General features: G+C 35.5%; 1 long non-coding RNA gene across 1 annotated transcript; it reads left to right on the top strand.

The window, feature by feature from the left end:
- The first annotated feature begins 1,884 nt into the window (after nt 1-1,884).
- LOC126932928 (uncharacterized) lies at nt 1,885-10,231 on the top strand. Its single transcript, XR_007718374.1, has 3 exons — nt 1,885-2,074; nt 8,759-8,820; nt 10,108-10,231. It is a non-coding gene; the product is annotated as an uncharacterized LOC126932928 (long non-coding RNA).
- Nucleotides 10,232-11,443: the final 1,212 nt, after the last annotated feature.

Below are 11,443 nucleotides of genomic sequence, written 5' to 3'. Positions count from 1 at the left end.
ATCATCAGTATTTTAATATTACATGAAAGTAGCTACAGAAGAATACTTATGGGTATATGTGTTTCAGAAATGAGAAAAACTAAACAATATGGGAGGTTTTAGGATAACAGTGACAAAAATCACAGATTAAAAAAGTTATTAATACAAAATCATAATGCTTACCTCTGGGCAAGAGGAAGCAACAAATGATTGACGTGAGACACACAGAAGGCATTTAAAACAGGAGTTCTCGAAGTGTGGTCTGTGGACCCCCTTAGGGTCCCTGATACATTTTCAGGAAGTCTGTTAAATCCAAAGTATCTTAGTAATAAGATGTTATTGGTACATTTTACTTTTGTGGTCTCATTATATAACTCAGTGAACCCCTATTTCCCAAATGACTAATTCATAAAGTTTACAAATTATACATGGGTAAGAGATTCATTCAAAGTGCAAAACAGGTGAGTTTTAACAAAAGGGTGTGTGAAAATTTCAAGTCCCACATTGCAAACAAACCTTTAAGAAGCTACCACTAGTAAGTAGAATTTTGATATAGTATTGAAAATATCCATGATTATTTCAAAATATTCCACTCTTTTCCAGTTATGTCTATGTAAGTATGGATTTCTTCATATATTTCAACCATAGTATTAATAACATATTACAACAGGTTGAGTAGAAGCAATATAAAAAAATCTGCCAGATATTTACCAGATATTAAAGAGGATTATAAAAATACAAAGCCATGTCACTAAAACATTTTGTTTTGGAAAAGTTATTTCATATACTGTAACGTATAAGTTTATTATTTCTAAATTATTAAATGTTTAAAAAATTCCCCAGTTATAATGCCTTACATTTTAAACATCAATAGATACAACCTACCTAAACAAAAGCTCCTTGTGCTTGTCCATGATTTTTGGAGTACAAAGTGTTCTGATACTAAAATATTAGATAACCATTGATCTATATATATAGTACTGCTAATATCTGATTTCTTAAACTGAGTAGTGGATACATATTTTTTCATTTTACTATTTTTATTTTAAAATATACATATTTTCTGCACATATGAGGTAAGTCGCAATACATTTTTAAAGTTTTCTAAGCTATCTACTATTCCTCACACATAGAAACTTTAACAAGGCATCATTTTTTTACTAAGTAGAAAATGGGGCTGAGGAAATGACACCATGCATATGTATTAATACATATACATACACGCCTATAAATGCAAAAAACAGTATATAAAAAATATTGAGAGTAAATACAAGTATTTTTGTTGATAATGACACACTCCAATTTGTGTCTGTTTTGTGACTTAACATCCTGTATAAGAGAATGGATTTCATATATTTATAAATTCACCATAGTATTAATAAATTTACATATTTCTAGGTAACAGTGCCTGCTTTTCCGATGATTTTACACAGGTATTTCTGATCACTAAAGCGAATTTGTAAATGAGAAATGTCATGTTATTCTTCTGTTATATTTACCCATAGCAACTATGTTGTTCTCAGAGCACCAATAAGGCAAAAAAAAAAAAAAAAAAAAAAAAAAAAAAAAGAAAAGAAAAGAAAACTTGATTACTTAAGTCAATAAACATTGCAATGTATGTGGGATATAGCTAGAGGATCACTTGGGGAATCATCTCCATTTAGAAAAGCTATGAGTAAACAAAGAAACATTAATCCCTTGAGTTTTTCATTCAAAAGGTGGTTCCAAGAGCAGATATGTGTAGGAAACCTATATGTAAAATAATGAAGATTTCAAGAAGTTTTGAAGAAGTTTGTTTGTAAAACTTATTATGTAATAAAATATGTACTCAAATCATATCTGTAGTTCATGTTTTAGTAACACCATAGTGAACAACAACAAAAAAAACCTGGCATAGTCCCTGACCCCTAAGCTGCTGAAAGTGATGGAAATAGGCATGAAACATATTAAAAACTATAATCCTAATTATAATTTGTGACAGGTACCATGATGGAAAATCTCAGAGTATCATGATGGAAGATAACTGAAGGGAGCAAGTAACCTGTTATTCATTGGATGGACAGGCACCAATGTAACCCAAGGTACCTCATAGAAGGTAAACAATTAAACAATAAGGATGAGAAGAGCCCAATCCTGTGAACGCTAATGAAAATCACAATGACAGAGAATGTTAAGTGTTCAGATCCCAGGATAGGAGAGAAGCAGCAGGCTAGAGGGACTGAAAAAAGGCTGGTGAGGCTGTAGCCTCATGTGTGTGAGAGTGAGCACTAGAAGAGAGCACTTGAGAGTTGGTCGGTGGCCAGTCAGACCATGCAAAACTGAAGTAAGGAGTCTGACCTGTATTATAAACATTATAGGAATCCCTTAAAGGACTTTCAAATTGTGATGTGCCATGATCTGTTTTCTGTTTTTAAAGAGCTCTGTATTTATTTCACAAATGGATTAGACGGGAACAAATGTGTAAGATGGGAGGCCAGGTGAGGGACAATGGCAAAAGGCAACATGAGATCTGATCATGGCTTCAACCAGTATTTGTGAAATAGATATTTTAAAATGCCATATTAGCACTTTTCAATCTGATTTTGTACCGATACATTCAAGTTAATGGTCTCTATTAAAACAAATGCCCTAATAAAGCAAGTATTTTCCAGTAGATCACTCAGCTAAGATACTGTGAACTTGGAGTAACAAATTAACTGGCCAACTGGCTGAATATCAGAAATTTGGGGACTGTTCAAAAAGTGGTACAATAAGATTAATTTACCAGTTCACATATTTGATTAGCTAAAAACATCAGACTCTTGAGAAACCCTTTAAGGTCTCAAGCGACTTCATTTGTTATTCTTCAGAGTATTTGCCAATATTTTAATATAAGAGTATTAACAATAATATTTGTTAACTATGACTTTTGTGCCTAAAAATGATAAACTCTTTGGCAGACAGTAGAAATAAAAAATCATAAAATTAGATGTATTAATATGTATTTTTGTTTGGGACAAAGGAAAATCTACTACATGGAAGAAAATGATTAGCAAATTAAAAATCATAACTATCTTTTTTAAAATAAATGAGTTTACCAATCTACTAATTAACATCAAATGGAACAAATACAATAAGAACTAGCTTCTGTAGCCAACTAAGTGGAAATGATTAACCAATCTTACGCAAATATCTTGAAATGTGAATGAACGATTGTGAGATGCAAGATCTTTAAACCTTGCAGGAAGGTAAGGAGGCTAGACTTTACACCTAATTATTTATCTAATCAGAAGAAGTCAAACTTTTCGGATTTTTGTTATTGTTTCTTGGTTTTGTGTGCATGTGTGATGCTTTATTCTGCGTTCATGCACAGAGGAGTCCAATAAACTCTTTTCTAAATTCCTTTTCTTATGCAGCAACCCGACAAACCACTTAGTTCTCTATCTACTTTCATGAATATATGAGTAACCAATGATTCCTTTCTACCAAAAGAATCATCTAGTTTGCATCTTCACTTGCAAACCATCTCCAGGCCAGCTGAAAGGGGATATCAACTTTCCTAGGTCATAGCATTTTGTCATTGCCCCTAGTGTTCATTTCGTTAGACACCAACCAGAAGAAATCCTAAACCTTGTTCATGCTGTTCTAAATAGTGGCAACATCCCTCTGTTAAGTTCTAGGCATAAGAGATTTGAGAGCCCTTCATACCATGTTGCAGCCGAGGCCCCAAAAAGGAACATTTTCTCTTAATAACCAGCTTCCATTAAGATGATATGCCTCTTATTTTTCTTTTTATCTTTTCTACCTTTTTACTTAAGATGAAAAGCCTGCCAGACTTGACTAACTTTGCAGAATGATTATGTTCTGATGAAGCAGAAAAAAATAACAAGTCGGACTAAGCAGAGTTAGGAAAATCTGTGCAGTTCAACTTTTAGTATCCAATTATTTTTAATAAATGAGTAGTTAACTGCCATCAAGCTATTTTAGAAATGCTTCTGTTGAAATATTTGGTTAATTTTTTATGGGCCATGTTGAAGGAAAAGAAATCTCTGACTAATGCATTAATTATAAACAATACCCATAATATTTAACAACAACAAAAAAAGACAAATTTTGATTATAATTTTTGCAACATTTATAGTATGTGCTAAGTATACTGACAAAAAGAAAAAATAACCATAACTATTCCTTAAATAATTTCCTCTAACTATATAATGAAAGGAATAAGATTAGTTTGGTGGCTTAAATTTTTTTCTTAAAATCCATTGACATGATCGTTTCCACTTAAATGAAAACTCTAACGAGAAACACCATAAACTAAGAGAAATGTCAATTAAGTAAACATAGTAACAATGTAATTAATCAATCATTCATTGGCTATGAATTTACATATAGAAATCAGATTCAAAATTGTCCCCGGCAAATATTTCGGGATTAGAATGGAAAAACTATAATAACTAGCATTATTAAAATGTAAAAGACTAAGATTTAAATAAACTGAGCATAGTAGATACATGTATTCCACCCAGAGAGTACAGATGACCTTAATACTCTTTTTAAAAAGAGAAAATGATTTATATAAATAATATATTCCATTGCAGCATAAAAATATGAAGGGCAGGTTAAAAACAGGTAAATTATGAAAACATTATTGAGCTAAAAAAATTGTCAATTACCACTTAAAGTGCAGAAATTTCATTAGCAAGATTAATGATGATTTACTGAAATCATTAAACCTTTACAATATTTGAGTAAAAGCTTCTACTGCTATACAGCCACTTTCTTTTGAAGAATATTTTAGATCATTGCCTGAGATTAAAACAACATAAAATATGTAGAAAGGCAATGTCATTTATATATCTTATTTATGCACTTTATTTTTCTTTACTCTATATTAATTTAGTGGTTATGATCTAATTAATATTAGCAGACATCAGTGGACAGGTAAAGAAAAAACCTGAAGCAAAAGTCTCTATAACTCAGAGACAATTTAAAAAGTATTAGGTCATTAGTCAATCTTACTTATAGAGTTGTGGAGTGGCTTAATGTCTGCCAGATTAAGGGAACAAATTTATTTGCTACACACAATTAGTGCTATGTTTAAAAAAAAAAAATCTTAGTAGAACAGACAGGTATTATTCTATTTTTATAATGGGAAAAATATACAATGGGAAGACAGAAGTATCTTTATTGCACTACTTTTTTTTTTTTTTTTTTTTTTTTTTTTGCTTTGAGAACCAACTTCGGTGCATTTACAATAGTGAAAATATGTCAACAATGAAACAATAAAATAATATTTACAAAAGCAAACAGTATTGATGACTATTGTGGGTATTTGCCTTTTTTTGGTTCCAGCCTGCCACCACCAGTTTAAATACACACACACGTGCACACACACAGGTTTTTTTCCTATTATTCAAATTCTTCTTTCTATAGGATTTCCATTCCATGTGATTAGATTTACATAGGGCTCACCTTACTCTTCTCACCTGGACCAGAAGAGTGAGAGCCAGCAAGGGCTATTCATTACATTGACCCCAGCCAACCTAACTAGAGACGTCTCCAGGACTTTTCTACCTGAACTACGTGCAAAGGTATAGTCCTTCTCCAGGAATTTCTAGCCTGGTAGAATGTATACCTGAACTATTGTTGATCATCTTATCACCAAACAAAAATAAAAGAACATGTTTGATTTCCTGGTAACAAAGTAAAACATGATACCAAGATCACAGTTGTTAGATATAGATATATAGCTTATGAAAGGCAGTTTTGTCAGTTACAGGATATATACTTTGGAATTTTAGGATGCCATAGTTATAAGAGGTTTATTAAGCTACCATTAGGGGCTTCCTACAATCTAGCAAGATCTTCACCTGCCCAGGTAGAATATCATAATCATCCTGAGCGCACCTTGGGTGAAAAAGCACTGAAGAGACTTCAGAAGCTAGTCCCATTTACCATACCCCATCCAGATGACTTTGGTAACATTTTTGAAAAATAAATCACTTGAGCTTATCATAGTGAAATGTGATTTCTCTAAGATGTATATATTAGCATGCTTACCTTTGTCAAGCCTCAAACACAATCCTATGTAGACAGGAAAATTAAAAAAATTGATTACAAAGTAGAAGAAATTTCCATGAAAAAAACAATCAGTAGTAAGGCTAGTGGTTGTAGGTTTTTTTTTTTTTTTTTTTTTTTTTTTGAGACAGAGTCTCTCTCCATCACCCAGGCTAGAGTGCAGTGGTGCGATCTCGGCTCACTGCAAACTCTGCTTCCCAGGTTCATGCCATTCTCCTGCCTCAGCCTCCCGAGTAGCTGGGACTACAGGCGCCCGCCACCATGCCCAGCTAATATTTTTGTATTTTTTAGTGGAGATGGGGTTTCACCGTGTTAGCCAGGATGGTCTCGATCTCCTGACCTCATGATCCACCCACCTTGGCCTCCCAAAGTGCTGGGATTACAGGCTTGAGCCACTGTGCCCGGCCTAATGGTTATAGTTTTTGTAGGTATTTTTTGTCACTTACTGGGCATGGAATCAACTCTTCATCCCTGAAATAGGCTGTGAGCTGGTAATATCCTCTGACACCAGGGTAAAAGTTACCTTCCTGACCAGGTAGAAAATTTTATCTACCTTTATATGTTTGCACATACTACTGCCTTTCTAGAATTATCTTAAGTTTTACAGTATCTGATAAGGTTTGGTTGTGTCCCCACCCAAATTTCATCTTGAATTCCCATGTGTTGTGGGAGGGACCTGGTGGGAGGTAATTGAATCATGGGGTCAGGTCTCTCCTGTGCTTTTCTTGTGATAGTGTATAAGTCTCATGAGAGCTGATGGTTTTATAAGAGGGAATTCCCTGCACAAGCTCTCTTTCTGCCTGCTGCCTATCATGTAAGACATGATTTGCTCCTCTTTGCCTTCTGCCGTGATTGTGAGGCCTCCCTAGCTACATGGAACTGTAAGTGCATTAAATCCCTCTTTCTTTTGTAAATTGCCCAGTCTTGGGTATGTCTTTATCAGTCACATGAAAACAGGCTATACAGTAAATTGGTACCAGTAGAGTGGGGCACTGCTGAAAAGTTACCTGAAAATGTAGAAGCAATGTTGGAACTGGGTAACAGGCAAAGGTTGGAAAAGTTTGGAGGGCTCAGAAGAAGACAGGAAAATGTGGGAAAGTTTGGAACTTCCCAGAGACTTGTTGAATGGATTTGCCCAAAATGCTGATAGAAATATAGACAATAAAGTCCAGGCTGAGGTGGTCTCAGATGAAAATGAGGAACTTGTTGAGAACTAGAGCAAAGGTGACTCTTCTTACATTGAAGCAAAGAGACTGGCAGCATTTTATCGCTGCCCTAGAGATTTGTGGAACTTTGAACTTGAGAGAGATGATTTGGGGTATCTGGTGGAAGAAATTTCTAAGCAGCAAAGTATTCAAGAGGCAACTTAGGTGCTGCTAAAGGCATTCAGTTTTAAGAGGGAAACAGAACCTAAAAGTTCAAAAAAATTGCAGCCTAACAATGTGATAGAAAATAAAATCCCATTTTCTGAGGATAAATTCAAGCTAGCAACAGAAATTTGCGTAACAGGGAGCTGAATGTTAATCCCCAAGACAATGGGGAAAATGTCTCCAGGGCATTTCAAAGGCCTTCACAGCAGCCCCTCCATCACAGGCCCTGAAGCCTAGGAAGAAAAAGTGGTTTGTGGGCCAGCCCAGGGTCTCTGAGCTGTGTGCAGGCTAGGGACTTGGTGCCCTGCATCCCAGCCCCTCCAGCCATGGCTGAAACAGGTCAATGTGGAGCTCAGGCTGTGGCTTCATTGGGTGCTACCTCAAGCTTTGGCAGCTTCCATGTGCTGTTGAGCCTGTGAGTGCACAGAAGTTAAGAACTGGGGTTTGGGAACCTCTGCCTAGATTTCAGAGGATGTATGGGAACCCCCTGGATGCCCAGGCAGAAGTTTGCTGCAGAGGAAGGGCCCTCGTGGAGAACCACTGCTAGGGCAGTGTGGATGGGAAATGTGAGACTGGAGCCCCTGCACAGAGTCCCTACTGGGGCACCACCTAGTAGAACTGTGAGAAGAGGACCACCGACTTCTAGACAACTTGCATTGTGCACTTAGAAAAACTGCAGACACCCAATGCCAGCCCATGAAAGCAACCAGGAAGGAGGCTGTACTCTGCAAAGCTACAAGGGTAGAGCTGCCCAAGACCATGGAACTCACCTCTTGCATCAGCATGACCTGGATGTGAGACACAAAGCCTAAGAAGACTAATTTTGGAACTTTAAGATTTGATTTCCCTGATGGATTTCAGACTTGCATGGGGCCTATAGACTTGTTTTAGCCAATTTCTCCCATTTGGAATAGCATTTATCCAACCCCTGTACCCTCATTGTATCCAGGAAGTAATTAACTTGCTTTTCATTTTACAGGCTCATAACTGGAAGGGACTTGCCTTGTCTCAGATGAGATGTTGAACTAGGGACTTTTGAGTTAATGCTGAAATGAGTTAAGACTTTGGGGGACTGTTGGGAAGGCATGGTTGGTCTTGAAATGTGAAGACATGAGATTTGGGAGGGGCCAGTGGCAGAATGATGTGGTTTGGCTGTGTCCCCACCCAAATCTTATCTTAAATTTCTGTACGTTGTGGGAGGGAGTCAGTGGGAGGTTATTGAATTATGGGGGCAGGCCTTTTCCATGTTGTTTTAATGACAATGAATAAGTCTCATGAGATACGATGATTTTATAAGGTGGATGTTCCAGCTCAAGTTCTTTCTCTTTGCTTGTGGCCATCCATGGAAGATGTGACTTGCTCCTCCTTGCCTTCTGCCATGATTATGAGGCCTCCCTAGCCCTGTGGAACTGTAAGTCCATTAAACCTCTCTTTCTTTTGCAAATTGCCCAGTCTTGGGTATGTCTTTATCAACAGTGTGAAAACAGACTATTACACTATCTTTTTTAAAAAACCACTTTTTGAGATGGAGTCTTGGCTCTGTCACTAGGCTGGAGTCCAGTGGCATGATCTTGGCTCACTGTAAAACCACATTTTCTTATCCAGTCTATCACTGATAGGTATTTAGGTTGATTCCATGTCTTTGTTATTGTGAATAGCACTGCAATGCAAACACACACGCAGGTGTATTTATAATAGAATGAGTTATATTACTTTGGGTATATGCCCAGTAATGGGATTGCTGTATGAAGAAATGGAAGCTTTGGTTGTGAAGAAATGAAAGCTTTCCATTTCTTCAACGTTCACCTCTCCAACACCATCTTCCCAGTCTTCCGGGACAGAATTCATTGCTTCATTCTGTGTTCTTGCTTTATTTTTATATTTTTGACCTATCACTTATTTTTCTCTGTCTTAAAAAAATTTAAATAGTATGGGTACATAATATTTGTATATATTTATGGGGTACATAAGAAATTTTATTATGGGCATAAAATGTGTAATGATCAAAACAGGATAACTGAGATATCCATCACCTGAAGCTTTTATCATTCATTTGTTTTAGGAACACTTCAATTCCACTCTTTTAGTTATTTTAAAATATGCAATACTTTTGTACATTGCAATTTTTCAGATTTTGTGCCTGTCTCCCCTATCGGGCTGTGAGCTTCTTGCAAGTAAGGTGCCTTTTCGCACAAAATTGTTTAATATGTACTCAATTTGCATTAGGTGAAAAATTAGATCTTCTATGCAAGTATATATTTTTAAATGTGACGTACTAATTCAGAGAATATAAAAATCAACAGGCCATGTAAAAACAATGAAATGTTGTATAGTTTATAGAATTAATCTGAAAAAAATCCTTAACTAGTAGATATGGAATTAAATTTTACATAATTTTTAGTTTGGGAATATATTGGTAGAGGTTTTTTTCTACAGAATATTCAAGATGCCCTGGAAGCAAGTCTATAAATTATACTTACTAAATATTGTACTACTATTGGCCATGAATAAAAGAAACATCAGCAACAATAATTAAAAGTAATAGAGGACTGCATAAATTATTGTTCATAATAGATAAAGCAGTAAGATGTAAAAATGAAGAGTAAGTAATATCAAACTCTCTGGCTTTAAATTCACATTTTCATCATATGGCCTTTTTGGACTTACTTGGTTTTAATGAAATTCTGTGTAATTGCAGAGTTTGATCACCCTGACTACCTCTCTATGCCATAATCTGACACATGCTGAAGATCAAAAAGTTCCAATTTCCTGTTCAGGTTAGTGAATAATTCATTCATTTCTTAAAGCAGGGCCTTGGTTTATCTTTTTACTGGTCAAACTAACATATGGTATATGAATAGATGGTGGAACTTTGAATTCTTTGCATTCAATTTTAGCTAGAAAGTTGAAGTAGAGAAAAAACAATTAAGAAGGTAAATAGAAATATTATTTTTAGAGAAAAAATGAATGTTTATACATCGTTGGTGGGAGTGTAAATTAGTTCAACCATTGTGAAAGACAGTATTTCCTCAAAGACCTAAAGACAGAAATACCATTCAACACAGCAATCTCATTACTGGGTATATACCCAAAGGAATATAAATCATTCTGTTATGCAAACACATGCACATGTATGTTCATTGCAACACTACTTACAATAGCAAAGACATGGAACCAACCTAAATGCCCATGAATGATAGACTGGATAAAGAAAATGTGGTACCTATACACCATGGAATACTATGCAGTAATAAAAAAGAATGAGGTCATGCCCTTTTCAGGGACATGAATGGAGCTAGAGACCATTATCCTAGTGAACTAACACAGGAACAGAAGATCAAATACCACATGTTCTCACTAATAAGTAGAAGCTAAATCATGAGAACACATGGACACATAGAGGGGAATAATATACACTGGGGCCTTTTGGAGATTGGTGGGTGGAAGAAGGGAGAGGATCAGGAAAAATAACTAATGGGTACTAGGCTTCATACCTGGGTGATGAAATAATCTCTACAACAAACCCCCATGACACAAGTTTACCTGTGTAACAAACCTGCACTTGTATCACTGAACTTTAAAGTTAAAAAAAGAAATATTATGTTTTTAAAAATAACATTCTTATATGTTCCAAGTACTGATATGAACCAGTGAAACTCCACTTGCTAGATATAATACCACAGACACTGACAATTTAAGGGTTGATTTGTAATGACTTGTGGAAATCTTCACAGTTTCTTATATACACTACACAGAGAAGGTAAACATCATCTAAGATAACCACCTTAAAGAATCTTAGGCACCAAAATATTCAGTGCTCTAGAGTTCTGTAATGATTGTCTGTACTGAAGTCAGTAATGAAGATCTATAACCTTTTGTTGTAATCCTACAGTGCTGAGAATCTTTGCGTCAGGTATCCTTGGTGACAGTATGACAATGAAGCAAACATTAGGAATTGTACTTTAGTTTTTGAAAGCAGAGAACAGAATAGATGAAGTGATTAAAGCATTTGAATGCACTGGCCAGCATAACTT

Source organism: Macaca thibetana, chromosome 12 (assembly GCF_024542745.1).
Source record: "Macaca thibetana thibetana isolate TM-01 chromosome 12, ASM2454274v1, whole genome shotgun sequence".
Lineage (NCBI taxonomy): Eukaryota > Metazoa > Chordata > Mammalia > Primates > Cercopithecidae > Macaca > Macaca thibetana.
Note: the sequence above shows the minus strand (reverse complement) of the source record. Positions and strands in the feature narration are given on the sequence as shown.